Source organism: Phoca vitulina, unplaced genomic scaffold (genome assembly GCF_004348235.1).
Source record: "Phoca vitulina isolate PV1807 unplaced genomic scaffold, GSC_HSeal_1.0 scaffold24, whole genome shotgun sequence".
Classification (NCBI taxonomy): Eukaryota; Metazoa; Chordata; class Mammalia; order Carnivora; family Phocidae; genus Phoca; species Phoca vitulina.
Genome location: NW_022589727.1, coordinates 17,942,071 through 17,966,981, shown reverse-complemented (window position 1 = coordinate 17,966,981; position 24,911 = coordinate 17,942,071). Strand labels below are relative to the sequence as shown.

The following is a 24,911-nucleotide window of genomic DNA, read 5'->3' as shown; positions in this document are numbered from 1 at the left end:
CTGATCCTAGTGATCCAGGTCCTTCCCGTCGGTGCCCAGCTGTCTGCACCTCCTCAGGTCTGTGTGCCCTCTGTGTGCTGGCGCATCGAAGAGAACTCTGTCATTGGGTTCACGACACAGCTATCCTTATCTTGATCCTTCCTATATTATTTTACTCTAGCTGCTAAATAGTGTAAACAAAATGCCATCACAGGGCCTAGTGTAAGGTTTTTAAGAAACTAAATGGAAAAATGCAAATGAACTACAAAGCCAGAGCAAAATTTAGGCCTGGCATTATACATCAGTACTTCCCCAAAGACACGGACATTGAATAAAATTTGGTATCGACAGAAGGAGCATCTTCAAAGCCTCTGCAGGGGTTTGGAGGCAGCCAGAATGATGGTGGACGTCCGTGGCAAAGGGTCTGTGGCCTGGATAAGCAGCCCGTCAGGGGCTCAGGCATCCTGAAGCCAGGCCTGGCTGGCCAGAAACCGACCCCACTTGCACAAATCACAATCACAGCACTACCAGGGGGACCAGTGAGAGGAGCCCAGACCAACTTTCTGAAATGCTGTTAAGATAGTACATTCTTTTTGGTTATCTTAGGTTATGGCAAGGGATGTTGGCTTAGCAGCTGCCATTTAAAATATACCTATGCAACTAAAATACTAAAGAAAATAGTAAGCAAAATAATTATCTTCTAAAGAACTTTTACTCTATAAACTAATTAATTTGAGTTATAGAAGTTAATATGGTTTTCAAATAAATAATATTTTTTTAAATCCTCCATGGTAAATTCTTCTGATATCTTTTTCTTTTTTAGAAACACACACTGTTCATTTGGCAGATTTGTCATCTAACCAGTCTGCTGGATAAGTAGCCACAGATGGTATTTAAATCACATTCTCCACAATCCAGGACTATGAATCTCTGTGACATGAACAAGGGAACCGAGGGACAGACTCCCTGCCATTATCTACCATTTGCATGTACAATGCAGTTTGAGAGATGTGTACAGTTGACCCCTGAACAACATGTGTTTGAACTGCATCAGTCCACTCATATGTGGGTTTTTTATAAATACAGCACAGTACAGTAAATGTATTTTCTCTTCCTTATGATTTTCTAAATAACATTTGCTTTTTTAGCTCACTTTATTGTAAGATATTGTATAAAATACCTATGACACACAAAATACGTGTTAATTGATGGTTTACGTTATTGGTAAGGCTTCCAGTCAACAGTAAGCTGTTAGCAGTTAAGTTTTTGAGGGGTCAAAAATTACACATGGGTTTTCTACTCCCTGGGAGGTATACCGTTCAGGGGTCAACTATATTTTCTATCTTTTGTCTACAAAAAAGCCAGAAATGGAACAGATGCTAGAAGCTTGAGCCTGAAATAAGCTTTGCGAAGACGGAAAGAGGGGCTGTAATTCCTCCCAACCAACGCTTACATTGAGTGTACAGGTATGTATTACTATTTGGATTAAAGGCAAGAAGAATAAGAAATATTCTGGAAGCAAGAAGATAAAAGACATCCAAGGCTTTTTTTTTTTTTTTTTAAATTTTCAATTTAGAAATCATTACAGGATTGCCAGCCAAGAATCCCACCTGGAAATATTCCACATTCATTTTTATCCACGTATCTCATGATGTTTTATGAAACTGTAGTAGTTACTCATTCATCTGGAGGCTGGATTATCTGCAACATTATCTACTCTAGAACACAACCAGAAAGCAGAGGTAAAAGGGATTGTGAAAGGTAATGGGCCATCACAGAGCTCAGGTATTTCTTGTGGAAGACACGCAGAAACGAACTCCTTCAGATCACACCGTGTGCAATAAGCTGATCAAAAGCAGCAAGAGAAACACTGGCCTTCAGGACCAGTATACAATGTGGAAGCTGTAGCACAGTACAAGACCTCGGGGTTGTTGACTGTAATCTGAGTCAACAGCACGATGAGGCTGCCAAAAAGGCAGGTGCAATCTCAGATTGCCAAAAGGAGAACAGCAGCTAGAACATTCCTAAGGACAACTCTGCAATGATCAGACCAGAGCCAGGATTCAGCTCCATGTGCCACTTTTAAAAGGAGCCTTGACACCTCCACTCAGGAAGAATTATCAGAAGGTAGGCAAAGGTGTCCAGAAAACATTTATAAGCAATGGATGAAGGCAATGTGCATTCCAGAAGAAACAAAAGAAACTGGAGGTCTGGGGAACAGTAGGCATGACAGAGGTCTTGGGGTATTAGAGGACAGGGCCAGGAGTAATAGCACCCACACACCCCTTCCCTCCCAACAAGAGCATTCCCTACGCACCTTTGCCTGCTTCGATATTCTTCGCAGCACTGATCAACCCATGACATACTACTGTAGGCTCTTGAGTATTAGCTACATCCCCCAGGATGGTATGTAAGTCCCCCAAGAACTCATGTTTCATCTGCTTATCCCTGTTGTCTAGGACAGTGCGAACACAAAGGAGGAGTTTAAGTAATTGCTGAATGAACTTTAGAATGTATAAGGCCTGTTAACGTGCATTAACTTTTTCATAAAGAATTTGGTTTAATCTGCGCTACTCAAGTGATTAAGACTAGAACCACTGGTAGAAGTTATAGGATGTTGATATAAAGGTCTTACAATTAATTCCAAAATTGATAAAGAAGACATTCTTATTAAGTGAAGGTTTCAAACAGAGGCTGAATCCCTTTCTGTCATGGCCCAGAAAGGCATTCCTGCACTAGGGGGGTAAGCTGATCTAGAATAGCTAGGCCAGGGATGTCACTAAACATCCTCTAGGGAACAAGCTGGATCCCCACACAAAGAATTATCCAGCTCTAAATATTAGTGGTGCTAAAGTTGAGAAACCTCCCACAGAAATATGAAGCTTCATATACAAGTTTAAATTTTGCAGGAGCTACATTAAAAAAGGAAAGAGAACAAGATAAATCCATTTTAATAATATATTTTATTTGGGAATGATGTCAGCATCATGGTGCTGTGAGTCATTCCTCTTCTCTCCCCTCTGATTTACAACTAATTGGACATACATACCCTGGGAGGGGGGAACCCCACAGCACCTCTGCACAGCATAGCAGGGTGCCCGAGAAATCCACCATCTGTGTACCTAGAGCGGGTGGGCACAGGCAGGGGAGCTGGCAGCGGCGGCCCGCAGGGAGCCGGCACCACCTTTCCGGCAGAGGAGGGGGCGGGGTAAGGCAGCGGGTGGGGGTCGGCCTGGCAACGGGCGCTGCAGCTGGAGGAACCAGGCTCCCTGAGAAGAGACCCCAGTGGCTGGAGGAAGGGAAGGAAAGGGAAGTAGGCAAAGAGAACTGAAGGAAAGCATCTCCTGCTCTCTGCCGCAAGAGGCTGGCCCACAAACCTCTGGAACTCTTCCCACTTGAAGATCCCCCCACCTGGCCATGGGTATACCCAAAGCCCCAAGTGCTAAGTACATACCTCCCTCCCACTTTACCACCACTCTGCTTTTTTTCATGCTCCCAACCCTTAGCAGAAGGTCAACTCTGGTAACAAAAATCAAAAAGTTGTGCTATAGCCCCATCTTCTGGAAAACAAAAGGAAAACCCCCATCTACCAGCCTGCTGAACTGTTAGAATCGAAGTAAACAAAGCCTTCAAATGTGGAGGAGGCACTTCTCATCCAACACCAAGAAAAATCACTGTAATGCAGTATCATAAAAAGATAATGACAATTCTCCAGCAATGGAACCCAAAGACATGGAATATTGCAGTCTAACTGATAATTTAAAATAGCAGTTATGATGAAATTCAATGAGCTATAAGAAAACTCCAAATGGCAATATGGTGATCACAGGAATAAAATTAATGAATAGAAGTGCTTTACCAGAGAGACTGAAATTCTAAAAAAGAAATAAATTGTGGAGCTGAAGAACTCAATAAATGAGATGAAAAATGCATCAGAATGTGCTGGAAACAGAGCAGATCATATGGAAGAGAGGATTAGCAAGCTTGAGGACAGAAATATAGAAATGATTCAGGTGGAACAGACGGAAGATTTTAAAAAAGTGAAGACACCCTATGAGAACTATCTGACTCCATCAGAAATGCCAACAAGAGAATAATGGGTATCTCAGAAGGAAAAAGAGGGAGAAGGGAACAGAGAATGCATTTAAATAATAGCTGAGACCTTCCCAAACCTGGGGAAGCAACTGGATACATAAGTCTACAAAGCTAACAGAACACCCTATTGTCTCAAGGCAAAAAGACCTTCTCCAAGACACATTATATTAAAATTGTCAAAAGTCAGTAATAGGGGTGCCTGGGTGGTTCAGTTGGTTAAGCATCTGCCTTTGGCTCGGGTCATGATCCCAAGATCCTTGGATCAAGCCCTGCATCAGGCTCCCCACTCCACAGGGAGCCTGCTTCTCCCTCTCCCTCTGCGTGCTCTCTCTTTCAAATCAATCAATCAATCAATCTTTTAAAAAAGTCAATAATAAAGAAGGAATTTTAAAGGCACCCAGGAAAAAATATACAGTAACCTACCAAGGTCCCCCAGTAGGCTATTAGCAGAGTTCTCAGCAGAAACTCTACAGGCCAGGAGAGAGAGGAATGACATATTGAAAATACTTAAAGATAACAACTGCCAGCCAAGAATACTCTACCTGGCAAAGCTATCTTTTAGATATGAAGGAGAAACCAAAGCTTTCCCTGACAAACAAAAGCTAAAAGAGTTCACCACCACTAGACCTGCCTTAACAGAAATGTTGGAGGGAACTCTTCAAGCGAAGAAACGAAAAGATGAAAGTACACAAAATTCAATCTGATTAACCAGGCAAGTAATAATACTGTAACTCTTTTTTTAGAATACTGTATTAAACTCCTATTAGAGCATAAAGGAAAAGAGCATTGAAAGTAACTACAGCTACTACAACTTGGTAACAAAGTCATAGCATAAAAAGAGATAATTTGTAACAACAAAGGATAAAACCTTTGTAGGGAAATGAAGACAGAGTGCTATCAGCAGGAAAAGGACTACTTTATCTATGAGATGTTTTATGTAAACCTCATGGTTACCACAAAGCAAAAATCTAGAGCAGAGACACAAAACATAAAAAAAGGGAGAGACTGAGCAAATCACCATGGAAAACCACAAACTTACAAAGGTAGAAATAGAAGGAAAAAGAAACAATGGAGAGATAAAATAACCAGAAGGCAAAGATAAAATGGCAGTAGTTAGTCCTTACATAACAACAATCACCCTAAATGTAAATGGACTGAACTCACCAATCAAAAGGAAGAGTAACTGGGTGGATTAAGAAAAACAAGAGCCATGCACCTGGGTGGCTCACTTGGTTGAGTGTCCACTCTTGGTTTCTGCTCAGGTCATGATCTTGGGCAATGAGATCAAGCCCCACACCAGGCTCTGCACTCCACACTGGGCTGGGGGGGTGGGGGGGAGGTTTCTGAGATTCTCTCTCTCGCCCCTCCCTGCAACCTCCCCACCCACCGCTTGTGCACGTGTTCTCTAAAATAAATTAGTAAATCTTAAAACACACACACAAGAGCCAACTATGTGCTGCCTAATAGGAGCTCTAAAGACACACATAGGCTCAGCATGAAAGAATGGATGATGACACTGCAAGCCAAAAAAGAAAAAAAAAGTTTGTAACTATACTTGTATCAGGCAACATAGATTTCAAGCCAAAAAGGGTACTAAGAGACAAAGAAGGTCATATAATGATAAAGGGGGGGGGTGTCAATATATCAAGAAGATATGACAATCATAAATATATAGTCTGAACACCTCAGCACTGAACATCTATTAAGCAACTGATAATAGATCTTAAGCGGGGGGGGGGGGGGGGGGGGGGGGGGCTGGGTGGCTCAGCTGGTTAAGCATCTGCCTTCAGCTCAGGTCATGATCTCAGGGTCCTGGGACTGAGCCCCGCGTCGGGCTTCCTGCTGGGCATGGAGAGGGCTTCTCCCTCTCGCTCTGCCCCTCACCCTGCTTGAGCGTCCTTGCTCGCTCGCTCTCTCTCTCGCATAAATAAGATCTTAAAAAAATGGATCTTAAGGAAGGAATTAAGAACAATACAGTAACCATAGAGGAAGTCAGTATCCAGTATCAGCAATGGGTAGATTATCCAAAGAACAACGAAATCACACTGCACCTTAGGATAGATGGGCTTAATAGACACATACAGAACATTCTGTCTAACAGTAGCAGAATACACATTCTTCTCAACTGCACATGGAACATTCTCCAGGACAGATCATGTGATAGGTCACAAATCTTAGCAAACTCAAGAAGACTGAAGTCACACCAATTATCTTCTCTGATCACAATGCATGAAATTAGTAATCAATAAGAGGAAGTGAGTAGATACTCAAATATGTGGAAACTAAACACTGTTCTAAACAACCAATGGGTCAAAAAAGAAACCAAAAGGGAAATAAAAAATTATCTCGAAACTAATGCAAATGAAAACACAATATATCAAGAATTGTGGGATGCAACAAAGCAGGTCTGAGAGGAAAATTAATAGCAATAAATGCATTATGTTAAGAAATTAGATCTCAAATAAACAACCTAACTTTACACCTCAAGGAACTAGAAAAAGAACAAATTAAGCCCAAAATAGAAGGAAGGAAATAATGAGGATCAAACTATAAATAAATAAAATAGCAGAAAAACAATAGAAAGGATAAATGAAACTAAGATCTGGTTCTTCAAAATTATAAACAAGATTGACAAAACTTTAGCTAGAGTAAGGAAAAAAAAACCCCAAAATTAGAAATGAAAAAAAGACATTACAACTGATACTATAGAATACACAGAATCACAAAAGACTACTATGAACAATTATATGCCAACAAACTATATAACCTAGAATAGATTTCCAGAACACATAATCTATCAAGACTGTGAATGAAAAAGAAATACAAAATCTGAACAGACCAATTAAGAAGGAAAGAGATTGAACCAGTAATTTAAAAACAAACAAACAAACAAAAAAACACAAACTCCCAACACAGAAAACTCCAGGACCAGACAGTTTCACTGAAGAATCTACCAAACATTTAAACGAAAATTAGCACCAACCCTCCTCAAACTCTTAGGAAATATCAAGGAGGAAGGAACATTTCCAAACTCATTCTGCAAAGCTAGCATTACTATGATACTAAACCAGATAAGGACACCACAAGAAAACTATCAACCAATATCCCTGATGAGTACAGATGCAAAATATCTCAACAAAATATTAGCAAACCGAATTGAAGAACACATTAAAAGATTACACTCCATGACCAAGTGGGATTTATCCCTGGGATGTGAGTATAGTTCAACATACACAAATTAATAAATGTAAAACAAAGCATCAATAAAAATGAAAGATAAATATCACAGGACCATCTCAATAGATGCAGAAAAAGCATTTGACAAAATTCATCCTTTCATGATTAAAAACCCTTAACAGATTGGGTATGGAAGGAACACACCTCAACATAATAAAGGCATGTCTGACAAACTCACAGCTAACATTATACTCACTGAAAGGAAACTGAAAACGTTTCCTCTAAGATCAGGAATAAGGCAAGGATGCCTACCCTCACCACTCATATTTAATACAATACTGGAAGTCCTAGCTGGAGCAATTTAGGCAAGGCAAAAAAATAAAAGGCATCCACTACGATGGTGTGAAAGTGATATGCATTCAGTAGAAACCATACTTCAAATTTTGAATTCAGATCTTTTCCTGGGCTAACAACATGTATGATACTCTCTCATATGCCAGGCAGTGGGAGCTGCAGCCCCTAGTCAGCCACACGATCACAAGGGTAAATAACCAATACACTTAGAACCATTCTGCACCCATACAACCATTCTGTTTTTCCCTCGCAGTACAGTATTCAATAAATTACGGGAGATATTCAACACTTTATTATAAAACAGGCTTTGTATTAGAAGGTTTTGCCTAACTGTAGGCTAATGTAATATTCTGAGCATGGTTAAGGTAGGCTAGGCTAAGCTATGATGTTGGGTAGGTCAGGTATATTAACTGCATTTTCGACTTACGATATTTTCAACTTATGATGGGTTTATCGGGATGTAACCCCATTGTAAATTGAGGAAGATCAGTATAGAAAACCCCAAAGAATCAGTAAACACACACACCTGTTGGAATTAATCAACAATTTCAGTAAAGTGGCAAGATGCAAAAATCAACAGACAAATGAATTACATTACTTTACACTAATGCTGAAGCAACTGAAAAAGAAATAAAACCATCCTATTCACAGTAGCATCAAAAACAATACCTAAGAAACTTAACCAAGGATGTGAAAAATCCGTACAATGAAAACTACAAAACTTTGCTGAAAGAAGTCAAAGTCACAAACAAATGGCAAGACATCCATGTTCATGGATCAAAAGAATACTGTTAATATGCCCATACTACTCAAGGCAATCTACAGATTCCATGTAATCCCCATCAAAAAATCAAAGACATTTGGGGTGCCTGGGTGGCTCAGTCGTTGGGCATCTGCCTTCGGCTCAGGTCACGGTCCCGGGGTCCTGGGATCGAGCCCCACATCGGGCTCCCCGCTCCGCAGGAGGCCTGGTTCTCCCCCTCCCACTCTCCCTGCTTGTGTTCCCTCTCTCGCTGTGTCTCTCTGTCAAATAAATAAAATCTAAAAAAAAAAAAAAAAAAAAAAAATCAGACATTCTTCACAGAAACAGAAGAAACAATCCTAAACTTTGTGTAGGACCACAGAAGATCCTGGATAGTCAAAGCAATACTAAGAAAAAAAAAGCCAGAGATATCATGCTTCTGGGTTTCAAACTATATTATAAAGCCATAGTAATAAAAAACAGTATGGTACTGGCACAATAATAGACACACAGAACAATGGAACAGAACAGAAAGCCTGGGGCACCCGGGGTGCCTGGGTGGCTCAGTCAGTTAAGCATCTGCCTTCAGCTCAGGTCATGATCCCAGGGTCCTGGGATCGAGTTCCGCATCCCTCTCTCTCTGCCTGCCACTGCCCCTGCTTTTGCTCTGTCAAATAAATAAATAAAACCTTAAAAAAAAAGAACAGAAAGCCATGTGTGACAAACTCACAGCTAATATTAACATAGCTACCACAGCTAACATGTGTCTAAAAATGGACACATCGACCAATGGAACAGAATAGGAAGCCTACAATTAAACCCCAGCATACTGGTCAACTACTATTCAACAGGAAAGCCAAGAATAATCAATGGAGAAAGGACAGTCTCTTCAAAAAATGGTGCTAAGAAAAACTGGAGACATACATGCAGGACAGTGACACTGGACCCCAATATCACACCACTCACAAAAATTAACTAAGAAATGGATCAAAGACTTAAACATAAGACCTGGTACCATAACTCCTAGAAGAAAATATGGGGAAGCAGCTCATCAATATTGGTCTTGGCAATCATTTGAGGGGTGGGATGTCAAAAGCACAAACAAAAGAAAAAAACAACAACAAATGGGACTAATATCAAACTCAAAGATCTGCACAGCAAAAGAAACAACAAAATGAATAGACAACCTACAAAAGAAAAATTCTACAAATCATATATTAGATAAGGAGTTAATGTCCAAAATATATAAAGAACTCAGTCAACTTAGTAACAAAAAGAAATCTGATTAAAAAATAGGCAGAACTAAACAGACATTTCTCCAAATCAAAATGAGCAGACAAATGAAAAAAATGCTCAACATCACTAATCAGGGAAATGCAAATCAAAGCCACAACGAGCTATCACCTCACACCTGTTAGAATGGCTATCATCAAGAAAACAAAAGACAACAGGTGCTAGTGAGAATGTGGTGAAAAGGGAACCCTTATACATTGTTGGTGGGAATGTAAATTGGTCCAACCACTATGGAAAACAATATGGAAGTTCCTCAAAAAATAAAAAATAGATCTACCATATGATCCAGCAATTCCACTTCTGGATATATCCCCAAAGGAAATGAAAACAGGATTTTGATAAGATACATGCACTCCCATGTTTAGTGCAGTTTTATTTACAAAAGCCAAGATGTAGAAACAACCCAAATGTCCATCAGTGGATGAATGGATAAAAAAGATGTGGTACATATACACAATGGAGGAAACTCAGTCACAAGAAAGGAAGATATTGCTAATTCACAATGCAGATGGACTTGAGTAGATGATGCTAAGTAAGGTAAGTCAGAGAAAGACAAGTACTGTATGGTACCACTTATATACGGAATCTAAAAACACTAAACCTGTAACAAAGAGTAAAATGGTGGTTACTAGGGACTGGGGGGATAAAAGTGATGGTGTTTAAGGGTACAAACCTGCAGTGAGTAGTAAATAAGCTGTAGAGATCTAATGGACAGAATAATGAATATAGGCAATATTGTATTAAAAATATATTGTATTTAGCACAATATATCCAAAATATTTGCATGTCGACATGTAATGAACATAAAAAATTGAGGTACTTTACATTTATTCCCATCTTAAGTTTTTAAAATCCAATGTGTACTTTACACTTAGAGCATATCTCAATTTAGCTCAGTTTTCAACAGTTAAAGTGAAGTCTAACTTTACCAAAGCAGTAAAATGGCAGTTAATGAAAAAATATCTTAGCTTCATTTTTATAATTTAAACTTATATTAACTAAGATTAAGACTAAAAATTCCATGTCTCACTCACAGCAGCCCCATTTCAAGTGCTCAAAAACCATGAGTGGCTAGTGGCTTCTACTGGACACACTGGATTTCTGTGATTGCTTCTGAAAACATACGGATAGTACTGCTCTAAGCCTGGGGGAAGAACCAAAAATCACTCAAATACAGGAGTCTAAATCAATGAGAGATAGTCCACAATCTAATCATTAAGAAAATGCTAAATATTCTACAGTATTATTTAAAGAAGCAGAGGGAATCAAATTTTTTAATAATTAGGTAGCAGACTTAAAACTTTTTAAAGTTTTAAATATATACTGTAGAGATATATACTGTAAAGGATATTTTTCTATATTTAAAAATTTCACTACCCCCACCAGGACCAAAAAAAAAAAAAAAATCCCTATTGATACTGGATGAAGGAGGTATTACTCCAAGCAGAAGAACAGAGGAGAGTAGCTATCAGAATTTTTAGGCTGAAACCATAGATCGATTATTCTCTTCCCTTGGAGTTTGTCTGAGAGTCATTATATCCTGAATTCTATGCTTCCTTTTTTTCTTCACACAGAGAGAAAACACCCTGTACCAGGGACTGAGAATGATATGTCCTGGTTCTATTTTCAAGCATACAGATGACATTACGACGATCTGCACAACAACACAATAAGTGGTTTTGAGTGAAAAGTCCCACCACAGTTGTTTTATCTGTGTGATGCAAACGGCTCAGTGTGTAACCCGGCCATTATTCCCCCTACCCAGAGCTGTGGACAGACCCCAAACTGAACCAAATTAGTTCACGAAGTGTGACTAACAAATGCTGTGCTAGAATTAGAATCCCCCTTATTCTGAAAAAAGGTTGTTCAAGTTCAGGAGATCACTATCCCCCAAATCTTTCAGGTAGTTTTAGATGGCAGAAACCATACGGGAGGCTCAGCCTGACAGAGCCTCTCAGATTCCCGTGAGCTGCACACATCCTGCGGGTCTACCTGCCGGACACCAGGCCCACTGCCTCCCACTCTTGCTCCCTGGCATAACTCCAGGAAACACAGAACACTCTGCTCACGGAGACACCTTTTTTTTTTTTTTTTTAAAGATTTTATTTACTTGCTTGTCAGAGAGAGACAGAGATAGAGAGAGGGAGGGAGAGCGAGCGAGCGCACAAGCAGGGGGAGCTGCAGGCAGAGGGAGAAGCAAGTTCCCCGCAGAGCAGGAAGCCCCAAGCGGGATTGGATCCCAGGACCCCGGGATCATGACCTGAGCCGAAGGCAGACGCTTAACCGACTGAGCCACCCAGGTGTCCTAACTCATGGAGACTCTTTGAAAAAAGTAGAAAAAGATTATAAAATGAAGCTGTGGCTGGAAGATGTCAGGTGTTTCATGATTTTCAGGTTTGCTTCTTTCATGCAGACCCGGGAGCCACACAGGGCCTGTGCACGGGCCTGTGTGTACTCTACTGAAACAGCGTTATCCTTGGGTGCAGGCTCTTTTTCACAGAGAATATAAAAGAATTGTGGGACTCAAACCAGGGCCACAACGCACACTCTTGCCACAGCCTACCCGCACAACCTGGGACAGCCCTCCAAGCCCAGACTGCGCAGCTATACATGCACCTTACTTGGCAGCTAGATCTGTAGTGAGAATAGAGTGGTGCCTGGGACAATTCAAGCCTCGGGGCAGCAAGTCTCAGTCTCTTACCTGTACCTCAGTCTTCAAGAATTTTAAAAATTCTTTGTTATTTTTATAAAGTACACACATATTAAGGTAAAAACATTCATAGTCATTGGTGATATCATCTCCTCACTAAATTAGCTTCTCAATTTGTACGAGCTTTCTGTTATTATAAATATTTTACTCACCACCTACATTGAGAAAACTTTTTTCAAATCTATCACTGGTCTTCTGATTCTGTTTATAGTATAACTTGCCAAACCAAGTCTGGGGAAGTTATACACGTTAGATCATAATCTATATTTGAAACTTAAATAGCTATCTTTCAATATTTTCTCTATGGACAAGATAAAAACACTTCACCATTCTATTAATAATCACTGCAGAAAAAATGGTAAATTCCTTAATTCATAAAGTTTTATAATCTTAAATTTTCAGAAGTTCAAGTTCTATATCAAAACCAGCATAACCTAGAACAACAAAGATTATCTCAAGCATTTACCTACCAAGTGAAAGTAAACATAATGAGAAACGTGGTTCATTTTTCAAATATAAAATAATATGTTATATACCAACTGAAACAATCCACAGATGAATAAGCCAGTCATCTCTTCCCACCTCTAATACTAATATAAGAGCCTGGAGGGCTCCCTTCCATACTTTCCTCTTTGCACAAACATGCATATACAAGTATATATTCTTTTACTGAAATATTACCCTACAGATAAAAATGTTTTTTCACTAAATATATCAAGGACACCCCTCCAAGTTGATAGATATAAGTGTATCTTTCTAATATCTTTAGGCACAGGTACACACGCACATATGTGTAACTTTGTATCAGTATCTTATCACGTATGCTGGTTTTATTTTTTTTTAAGATTATTTATTGAGAGAGAGAGAGCAAGCAAGCATGGAGGGAAGGGCAGAGGGGGAAAGAGAATCCCAAGCAGACTCCCCACTGAGAATGGAGCTGATACGACTTGATCTCACCACCCTGAGATCATGACCTGAGCCAAAATCAAGAGTTGGAAGCTCAACCGACTTAGCCACGCAGATGCCCCACTGGTTTTATTTTTAATGCAGTCCTTTCTCGTTTTGTTCTTACCTGATAGGTATTTTTCTATACTTTTGTACATTTTGTCAAATAGTCACAAATAGAGCATGTGTGCACACAAAGGGGATTTCTGACTGTAAGATTCCAAACCAGAATACTAGTTATACACACTTGTGTATGGTTTGCTTTTCCCATTCCATATTTTGTGGAAATTTATTCAAGTCAAATGGTAAACTAATCCTTTCAACGAGTGAATCATAATCCATGACAAGAATACTGTATAGGAAATACATTTTGCCATTCTCCATGAAAGCCATTCACTGTTTTCATTCTTTTGCCCAACAATGCAGCAAAAACATCTTATCTTTCTTTTTAAATCTGATGCTTTCATTTCTCTGGGACAGAGAACTAGGTAAAGATAAGACTGCTGGGTCAGAAAGTACACCTATTTTACATTTCCCCAAATGTTACCAGACTGCTTTCTGAAAGGGTTTTAACAATTTCATATTTTACCACCAATCTATGAGAGCACTTTTCCTGATCTCCCTACCAGCAGCGATCAGTGTCCATAAAGTGTTCTTACCCAAGTTTTGTCAGTCTATTAGAAAATCATACTGTATTGCTTTTTTTCTTTGACTAGTACTGGATGTTCTGACTCAGAACATCTTTTCACGTTTAATGACCATTTGAATTTATACATATATAAATTGCCTATTTATATCATTTATCCCACTAAATTTTTTGTCAGTTTTTAAGAATTTGTTGTATATAATAGGTATTAATCTTTTATCATGTAGACTGCAAAGAGAATCATTTGCACACAAAAAAAACTTGCATAAATATGTCTTTTATGGTTTTTTTAAAAATAGCTTTTAGCTTTTGGGTCTTGGTTTAAGAAGGCTTCCTTCACTCCAGAGTTTTTATTTTTATTATTTTTATTTTTTTTTAAAGATTTTTATTTATTTATTTGACAGAGAGAGAGACAGTGAGAGAGGGAACACAAGCAGGGGGAGTGGGAGGGGGAGAAGCAGGTTCTCTGCCAAGCAAGGAGCCCGATGCGGGGCTCGGTCCCAGGACCCCAGGATCATGACCTGAGCCAAAGGCAGACACTTAACGACTGAGCCACCCAGGCACCCCACTCCAGAGTTTTTAAATGATGTTTTAACTCTTTAAATGACCAAAAAATATATGTGTGTCTCAAGCCCCTATCTTTACACAAAAATAGCTAGGGACCTTTAGGGTGAGCCTTTGCTTGTTCATTGCTGACCACTTGTGACATATGATCCGAGTGCCCTGTCCCCTATGCCTTTTACAATGGGGCCTGCGAAGTCACCCAGGTCCCTCTCACAAGAACACACGAGCTCTCTCCAACATTTCTCTCACCCACAATTCTAGGAATCTTAATAGTTTGCATATTTAGCTTCATTCTACCTTTATCGTTTAAAAAGACCTCTGATTGGGGCGCCTGGGTGGCTCAGTCGTTAAGCGTCTGCCTTGGGCTCAGGTCATGATCCCAGGGTCCTGGGATCGAGCCCCGCATCGGGCTCCCTGCTCAGCGGGAAGCCTGCTCCTCCCTCTCCCACTCCCCCTGCTTGTGTTCCCTCTCTAGCTGTCAAATAAATAAAATCTTTAAAAAAAATAAATAAATAAATAAAAAGACCTCTGATCATTGATCTGTATACTTCAGGGAGAACAGGAAAATTTCAGGAGTTTTTTGTTTTGTTTTGTTTTTACAAGCAACATTTCACAAATGCTCTGACATCACAGTATCACTGAGCTAACTCTAACTGGTTCTACCAAGATAAAGTGTTTGAGTACTATAACTGAGTATTTACTCCATCTTAGATCCTGTGTTAACCACTTAACATGCATCGCCTCACTTAATCCTCAAGATAATGCTATAAACTAAGCACTCCTTAAGTAACTTGCCCATGGTCACACATCTAATGAGTAGCAGAACTAGGATTCTTTAACTCCAGATCCTTAGCTACAGGTTTCAGAGCCCCAGCTGCCACCTGATTTGTGCAACCTCCAACAAGTAACTACCTATTCCAAGCCTCAGTGTTTCCATTTAAAAATATATACGTAAATCCACAGACATAAAAATTTCATATCATGGTGAGGTTCCAACGAGACAATGCATCTACAGTGGAGTTTTTAAAAATTCTTAGTCTAATTCATGGGTGGTTTGTAAACTCAATGTAATGTTTCATATAACCAGCATTTTAAAAAAATGAAACAGACTACATCTAGCAAAGGTAGGTATTGTAAATGAAAATTCTGTTCCAATAAGAGACATATATGCATTTATACACGTATATTATGTGCTCAGAAATTTTAAAAATATGTATTTTTTTTTTTTACTATGAGACTTTGCCAGTGATGTAGAACATTCATCCCAGTGCCTGGCAAGTAGAAACTCTCAAAGTGGATACTGAAGTTATTATTAATTACTTCAGGAAAAAACCATCTCATTTTTCTGTTGGAGTTGTTAAAGATTTAAAATTATTAATACTTTCTGGATGAACAGTTTACTAATTACAGTTTCAAAAGATGATCTAAAAACCGTCTGTTTATTGAACAATATTCATAACTATATAGTTTTGCACAGAGAAATAGCTAAGAAGTATTTTGTTGCCTTAGAGAAAAGCAGACTGTGAAATGGTTTTAACACATGTGCTACCTCCCCCTAGTAAGGCTTTTACACACACAGGATAATGACTGGTTGAGCCAGTGGTCTCCCTTGTGACAGGATACCAGTGGGCTGAGGACATCTTTAAAAAAAAAATAAACTGGGGGCGCCTGGGTGGCTCAGTCGTTAAGCGTCTGCCTTCGGCTCAGGTCATGATCCCAGGGTCCTGGGATCGAGCCCCGCATCAGGCTCCCTGCTCGGCGGGAAGCCTGCTTCTCCCTTTCCCACTCCCCCTGCTTGTGTTCCCTCTCTTGCTGTCTCTCTCTCTGTCAAATAAATAAATAAAATCTTTAAAAAAAAAAAAATAAACTGACTCCTGTCTTCAGGATAGAAGGTACTTCCTTTCACCGCATACCTGGGGGAAGACTTTAAGCATGGCTCCTCCATTCAGGTTTCTCTTCAATATCTACATGGGGAATGATCTAGAACTCAAACATGCTGTTTGTTAGCGATGGGATTTTAAAAGCAGCTCTAACAGTCCCAATTTAAACCACTGAAGTAGGCTAGTGTTCCACACTCTGCTTAAATATCACAATTCTTTACTTTTCCTATCTTCATTTATCCCATTATTCGTATCTCCTACTCACTGAAGTGTAGTCTCCCCAAGATTAGGGATTATGTCTTAGTCTCCTCTGTATCTCTCACAGTACAGAGTATTTTGCATGTACCACATGCTCAGTGTTTTAAAATAAATGGTTTTCCCTACCATCTCAAGTTAAAAATGGGCCAAAGAAAATCAGTGAAAAAATGAGAGATAAGGATAAGTAGCAAGTGAGGTATAAAGAACATAATCAAATTTTGTCTCGAAGTCACTTAAGAAAACATTTTCAAAACCAAATTTCTTAACACATATTTTCACTTGTACTTAACAATTAAATACTTGTTCGTTAAATATTCTGAAGGAATCATAAATTTAAGTAGAATATTCATTTGGATATTTAGAAAAGCAAAAAACAAGCTAATTCTTACCTTTGATTCAAGATCAAATTAATGAACTAAATATCTAAGAAAATAATTTCATAGAGCGATTTTAATATATCTTTAATTGTAATACTGAAAATGTGTATGTATACATATATTATGTATTTTGAATTTTTGTGTGTATGTCTATTTGCAGAATGTACTTACTATGTCTCTTCTCCCCCCACCCAAATCCTATCTTCCCCAAGTCCCAATTTAAATACAGTTGACCTTTGAACAACACAAGGGTTAGGGATGCTGACCCCCCGCCCCATGTAGTTGAAGATCTGTGTATAACTTTTAACTCCCCAAAACTTAACTGCTAATAGTCTACTACTGGACCAGAAGCCTTATGGATAACATAGTCTGATTAACACATATTTTGTATGTTATATATAATATATATATATATATATATATATAGTCTTACAATAAAGTCAGAGAAAAAAATGTTATTAAGAGTATCATAAGGAAGAGAAAATACATTTATAGTATTGTACTGTATCGACTGAAAAAATCCACATATAAGTGGACCCACACAGTTTAAACACATGTTGCTCAAGGGTCAATTATATGATCCTAATGAACAAAGCTTGTATTTGAATCTAATCATCTTTAATTTCTATTATACTACTAATGCTTACTAATCACCCAAACTGAAACAGTTTTCCAAAGTAGGAAGCCACTGGAAATAAACTATAAAATTATATTCACAAAATTGAAGATTAGATTTTAAAACAATGTTACAGGAGTCAATTATGGCTGTAATAAAAAGTCATTTCATTTTCACAAATTATGGATAATCTTACTTGAAACAATCTTTACACAGTCCATCTGGAATACAGTTCACAAATCTACTCATTAAAAAAGGGTGAAAGGAAGTGATGTCCAAAGAAGCCTCATCACATGGGTAAACATATTCTCATCATTGGGTGAACATATTCTTACTTACAAGTCATGTGAAAGGTATCAAGTTTCATTTTTGGAAATGTACTACTCCTCTCTACCCCTTAGCTCCTGGTTAGGACAAAGAATCATAGGAGGTATAACTCATTGTCTCTACCTGAAAGGATAAATTTCTACACACACTCTTATTCACCTCTCCACTTCTTGAGAACATGGAAGGCTGTTGTTGCAGATTTACTTAAATTCTTTTTTTTTTTTTTTAAAGATTTTATTTATTTGACACAGAGAGAGAGAGAGAGAGAACGCACAAGCAGGGGGAGCAGCAGAGGGAGAGGAAGAAGGAGACTCCCTGTTGAGCAGGGAGCCCTGATGTGGGGCTCAATCCCATGACCCTGAGATCATGATCTGAGCTGAAGGCAGACACTTAATTGACTGAGTCACCCAGGAGCCCCTACTTAAATTCTTATTACCATTAAATTCTAAGCTCTGTTGAACCTGCAGTTAGAACACAGATATTCAGTCAACGTTGCTGAGAAAAACTTTATGCCGGTTGGTTTTCTGTTAATTAGGAATCTATGTTGAGTAAACTGTCCCATGGTGCATTTTTAATAAAAAATAATTCTTCCATAGTTGCAATGATTTTAAAAAGCTATTTGTGTACTTTGAGAGACTGAGGAAGTTGACCTGAACAACCCACATCTTCAATAACACTAGAGAGTGCCAAAGGTAGTGGTTCAAAGTTTGGGATAGATAAAGATTCCTAGAGAAGACACAAAAAAGCCTAAATGCAAGTAAGATATTAAAAACATCTGTTCATTATTAAACAAATGGAAAGGCAAGTTTCAAAAGATGAGAAAATATTCATGCTATGTATATTTGATAAAGGATTATATCCAAAATATAAATAGAATTCCTACAAATCAGTAATACAAAGACACACAATCCAATTTAGACAAATCTGATACTTCACAAAAGATATAAAAATGGCTAATAAACATGAACAAGCATACAAAATCAATTAGGAAATATAAACTAAAATTCCAATGAGATACTATGTCATACCCATAAAACAACAAATGTTAGCAAGTACATGGAGCATCTTAAGTGTCATGGAGTGTTGAGAAATGATGCAATGACTCTGAAAAACAGTTCAGTTATATTTCATAAACTTAAACATATACCTGCCCTAGGGCTCCCAAAACTTGGCTCTTACATAACAAAGAGAATGAAAACATGTCCATAAAAAGATGCATGTAAGAACATTTAGAGCAGCTTTATTCATAAAAACTCCAAACCGGAAACACCCCAGATGTCAACAGGGGTACAGATAAGCAAATTGTGGCATTTTCAACCACACGACAATAAAAAAGGCAATGAACACGGATATACCCAACAGGGATGAATCTCAAAAACATTATGTTGAGTGATTAAAGCCAGACTCAAAAGAAATATGTACTCTAATGAGTCCATTTATAATGCACTTCAAGAATAGACAAGATTGATCTACAATAACAGAAATCACAAAAGTGATGGTCTATGGAGAGTAGGGATTGACTGGAAGGCAGTTAGAGGGAAATTTCTGGAGTGACAGAAAGATTCTACATCTTGATTGGGGTGTTAGTTACATGGGTAGATGCATTTGCCAAAACTCCTTAAATTATATACTTAAGATCTGTGAATTTCACTATATATACATTTTACTTCAACAAAGAAACAGAACCTCCAATGTAATTTATTGGTATAGATCAGCATTTCTCAAACTTTTTGTTCTGAAGACTGACTTAACACTTAAAAATTGAGGATCCAAAGAGTTAGTTATCTTTTACTATGGGCTATAACTACCACTACTTACTATATTAGGAAAAAAAAAAACCAAAACACTAACTTTTTACTTATTAATTCATTTAATAACAGTATGACCAATATGTTAAATTCACATTTTTATGAATAACTACATTTTCCAAAATAAAAATAAGAAGAGTGGCATTATGATAGATCATCCAGACAAAAAAAAAAAAGGTTTTTTTGATATGCAAAGAGAACACAGTGGCCTAATGACACACCATATGGACTTAACAGATATGTACAGAACATTCCATCCCCAAATAGAAGAATATACATTCTTTTCAGGTGCACATGGAACATCCTCCAGGTAGGTCACATGCTAGGCCACAAAATACAATATTTAAGACAAGCCATACCAAGCATCTTTTGCGACTATAACAGTATGAAGATTTTTTTTTTTTAAGATTTATTTATTTGAGAGAGAGAAAGAGGGGGTGGGGGGACAGAGGGAGAGGGAGAGAGAGTCTTAAGCAGACTCTGCACTCAGCACAGAGCCTGACGCAGGCTCGATCTCATGACCCTGAGATCACGACCTGAGCCAAAACCAAGAGTCAACTGCTTAACCGACTGCACCACCCAGGTGCCCCATGACTTAACAGTATGAAACCAGAAATCAATGACAAGAAGAAAAAACTGGAAAAAACACAAATGCATGAAGGGTAAACAACACACTACTAAACAACCAAAGGTCAACAAAGAAATCAAACAGAAAATCAAAAATTACTTTGAGGCAAATAAAAATGGAAACACAACATTCCAAAATCTAGGACTACAGCATAGGCAGTTCTAAGAGGGAAGCTTATAGTGATGCAGGCCTACCTCAAAAGAAGTATCTCAAATAATCTAACCTTACACCTAAAGGAACTATAGGAAGAACAAAGCCCAAAGTTAGTATAAGCAAGAAAATAATAAACATCAGAGTGGAAATAAATGAAACAGAAACCAGGAAAAGAGAAAAGATCAATGAAAATAAGAGATGGTTATTTGAAAAGATAAACAAAATTAATAAACCGATAGCCAGACTCATCAAGAAAAAAAGTGTCCCCCAAAATAAAATCAGAAATGAAAGAGGAAAAATTACAACACCACAGAAATACAAAAGGTTTTAAGAGATTATAATGAACAATTATCTGCCAAGAAACTGAATACTCTAGAAGAAATGATTAAACTCCTAGAAACATACAATCTTCCAAGACTGAATCAAGAACAGAAAATCTGAACAAACGGATTACTAGTAATAAAACTGAATTAGTAATCAAACTCCCAACAAAAGTCCAGGACCAGATGAATTCACAGGTGAATTCTACAAAACATTTAAGGAAGAGTTACTACCTACCTTTCTCAAACTATTCCAAAAAAATGAAAGAGGAAGGAACATTTCCAAGATTGTTCTATGAGGCCAGAATTACCCTGATACCAAAACCAAAGACACTATAAAAAAAAAAAAAAATTACAGGCCAATATCCCTGATAAACAAAGATGCAAAAATCCTCAACAAAGTATTAGCAAGCCAAATTCAACAATTCATTAAAAGGATTATACACTATGATCAAGTGGGATTTATTGCAGGGATGCAGGATGTTTCAATATCCACAAATCAATCTATGTGATACACCACATAAACAAAATGAAGGGTAAAAATCATATGCTCATCTCAATTGCTGCAGAAAAGGCATTTGACAAAATTCAACAACCACTTATGACAGAAACCCTCAACAAAGTGGTATACAGGAATCCTACCTCAACATGATAAAAGCCATATATGACAAACCCACAGCTAACACCATATTCCCTGGTGAAAAGCTAGAAGCTTTAAGATCAGAAACAAGACAAATGCCTACTCTTGCCACTTTCATTCAACATAGTACTGCGAGTCCTAGCCACAGCAATCAGACAAGAAAAAAAAGTCATCCAGTTGGTTAATGAAGAAGTAAAATTCTCACTATCTGCAGATGACCTGATACTATATAGAGAAAACCCTAAAGACGCTACCAAAAAACTATTAGAATTGATACATTTAGTCAAGTTGCAGGGTATAAAATATACAGAAATCTGCCCTATTTCTATACTAATAGTGAAGTAGCAGAAAGAGAAATTAAGAAAACAATTCTATTTATTATTGCATCAAAAAGAACAAAAATACCTAGAAATAAATTTAACTTTGGTGAAAGACTTGTGCTCTAAAAACTGTAAGATACTGATGAACGAAACTGACAATGACACAAGTAAATGCAAAGATACTCCATGTTCATAGACTGAAAAAAATTAATATTGTCAAAATGTCTATAATACCCAAAGCAATCTACAGATTCAATGCAATCTCTATTAAAATACCAATGACATGCTTCCCAGAACTAGAACATATAATTCTAAAATTTGCTTGGAACCACAAAAGACCCCAAATAGCCAGAGCAATATTGAGAAAGAAGAATAAAGCTAGAGGTATCATGCTCCCTGATTTCAAAATATACCACAAAAGCTACAGTAATCAAAACACTACCATACTGGCACAAAAAGACCCAAATCAGTGGAACAGAAGAGAGAGCCCAGAAATAAACCATGCCTACATGGTCAATTAATCTACCATGAAGGAGGCAAGAACATATGATGGAGAAAAGACAGTCTCCTCAATAAATGGTGCTGGGAAAACTGAACAACTACATACAAAAGAATAAAACCTACCACTTTCTTACACCACATACAAAGACAAACTGGATTAAAGGCCTAAATGTAAGACTGGAAACCATAAAACTCCTAGAAGAAAACACAGGTAGTAAACTCTTGGGTATCAGTGTTAGCAATATTTTTTTGGATATGTCTCCTCAGGCTAGGGCAATAAAAGCAAAAATAAACTATTGGGATTACGTCAAAATAAAAAGCTTTTGCAGAACAAAGGAGACCATCAACAAAATGAAAAGGCAACCTACTATATGAAAGAAGATATTTGCAAATGATATATCTGGTAAGGGGTTAATATCCAAAATATATAAAGAATTTATAAAACTCAATACTAAAAAAAGTCCATGCAAAAATGGGCAGAAGACATACAGATGGTTAACAGACACATGAAAAAATACTAAATCAACAGCACTCATCATAAAAATGCAAATCAAAACCACAATGAGGTATCACCTCACACATGTCAGAATTCCTATTATCAAAAAGACTAGAAATGACAAGTGTTGGCAAGGATGTGGAGAATAGGGAACCCTCATGCACTGTTGGTTGTTTGTAGCCACTACGGGGAACAGTATGGAGGTTCCTCAAAAAATTAAAAACAGTACTACCACGTGAGCCAGCAATTCACCTCTGAGTATTTTTCTGAAGAAACCAAAACACTAATTCAAAGATATACGCACCCTTATGTTCATTGCAGCATTATTACAATAGCCAAGATATGGAAGCAATGAAAGTGTCCACTGATAGATGAGTGGATAAAGAAGATGTGGTCTATATACAATGGAATATTACTCAGTCATAAAAAAGAATGAGAGCCTACTGTTTGTGACAGTGTGGATGGGCCTAGAGCATATTATGCTAAGTGAAAGAAGTGAGAGAAAGAAATACCGTATGATTTCACTTATAACAAATGAATAAACAAAACAGAAAGAGAGTCATAAATGTAGAGACACACTGGTGGTTGCCAAAGAAGAGGGAGTGTGGGAAGGTGGGCAAAAAAGGGGAAGATGATTAAGAGGTACACACTTCCAGTTAAAAAATAAATAATCCACAGGGATGAGAAGCAAGCATTAGGAATACAGTCAATAATACTATAATAATGTACGGTGATGGTAACTACACTTATCGTGGTGAGCACTGTGTAATGTACAAAAATGTTGAATCACTGTTGTCCACCTAAGACTAATATAATATTGTATGTCAACTATACTTCAATAATAAAAAATTTAAAAAACATTATCAAGTGAAAATAAAAAAAAACCCTACAAACATTCATTTCACAAATATTCATTGAATTCCAACTACTATGACTGGTTTTGATGATAATGGGAGGCAGGATCAATAAAATATTTAAGAATGTATATAGTTGAGATACTTCTGTTTCAAAATGTCATTTTCTGGGGGCAGCTGGGTGGTTCACTGGTTTAAGCATCCGACTCTTGATTTCAGCTTAGGCCATGATCTCTGGGTCATGAGATCAAGCCCCAAGTCGGGCTCTGTGCTGGGCGTGGAGCCTGCTTAAGATTCTCTCTATCCCTCTCCTTCTGCCCCTCTCCCCACCCTCTCTCTCTCTCTCTCCCTCTCTTAAAAAAAAAAAAAAACACAAGAACAATGTCATTTTCTGGATTCTACTTCAAAATTTGGCACTTCTTGAGCGCCTGGGTGGCTCAGTCGTTAAGCATCTGCCTTCGGCTCAGGTCATGATCATAAGGTCCTGGGATTGAGTCCCACATCGGGCTCCCTGCTTGGCAGGAAGCCTGCTTCTCCCTCTCCCACTCCCCCTCTCTCACTGTCTCTCTCTCTGTCAAATAAATGAATAAAATCTTAAAAAAAAAAAAAAAAAAGAAAAAAACTTGGCACTTCATCTAAATAGTTTTAAAGAGATTTAAAATCATTAAGATATTTGAAACCAATATTAAATCTTATTTTAATAAGGTAAAGCTAAAAATCTCCAACCATAATTCATCTATAATAGTTTACCTGACTGCCTAAAAAATGGATATGGTTTTTCATATTAATGTTTAAATCTAGGAGTAAAACTAGTTTCTTTGGCCATTTAACTCAAAGAATTTCAGCTTAAAATGCTTCAATTTGATCTTATCATTATGAAAATTATACTATCATACAATTAGGAAAAATAAGGTTTGCCCTCCAAAGTTGTTAAGATTTATTTCCACAGTCTTAAAAATACTGTTATTCCTCAGTCACGTAACAATTAAAATTGTAGTTGTAATACATGTGGAGATTTAAGATCTCGGGGGGAAAAAAAAGGTCTTCGAAAGCATCTTATATGCGAAATATTTTATAAGCTAATATATTGAAATCAACATAATTAAAATACCTAAAATTTACCTACACAGGGCAGTTAAATCCCCAAATCTACCTATCTTCATTTTAATAAAAGTGAGCTTCCACAGGTCTTAAAAAATAGACCACATCACTTATAACTCTTTTCTTG

General features: G+C 37.7%; 1 protein-coding gene across 8 annotated transcripts in view; it reads right to left on the bottom strand.

Moving 5' to 3' along the window:
- The window catches only part of OSBPL1A (oxysterol binding protein like 1A), a 218,802-nt gene that overhangs the window by 31,745 nt on the left and 162,146 nt on the right, over window positions 1–24,911 (bottom strand). The window lies entirely within an intron of this gene.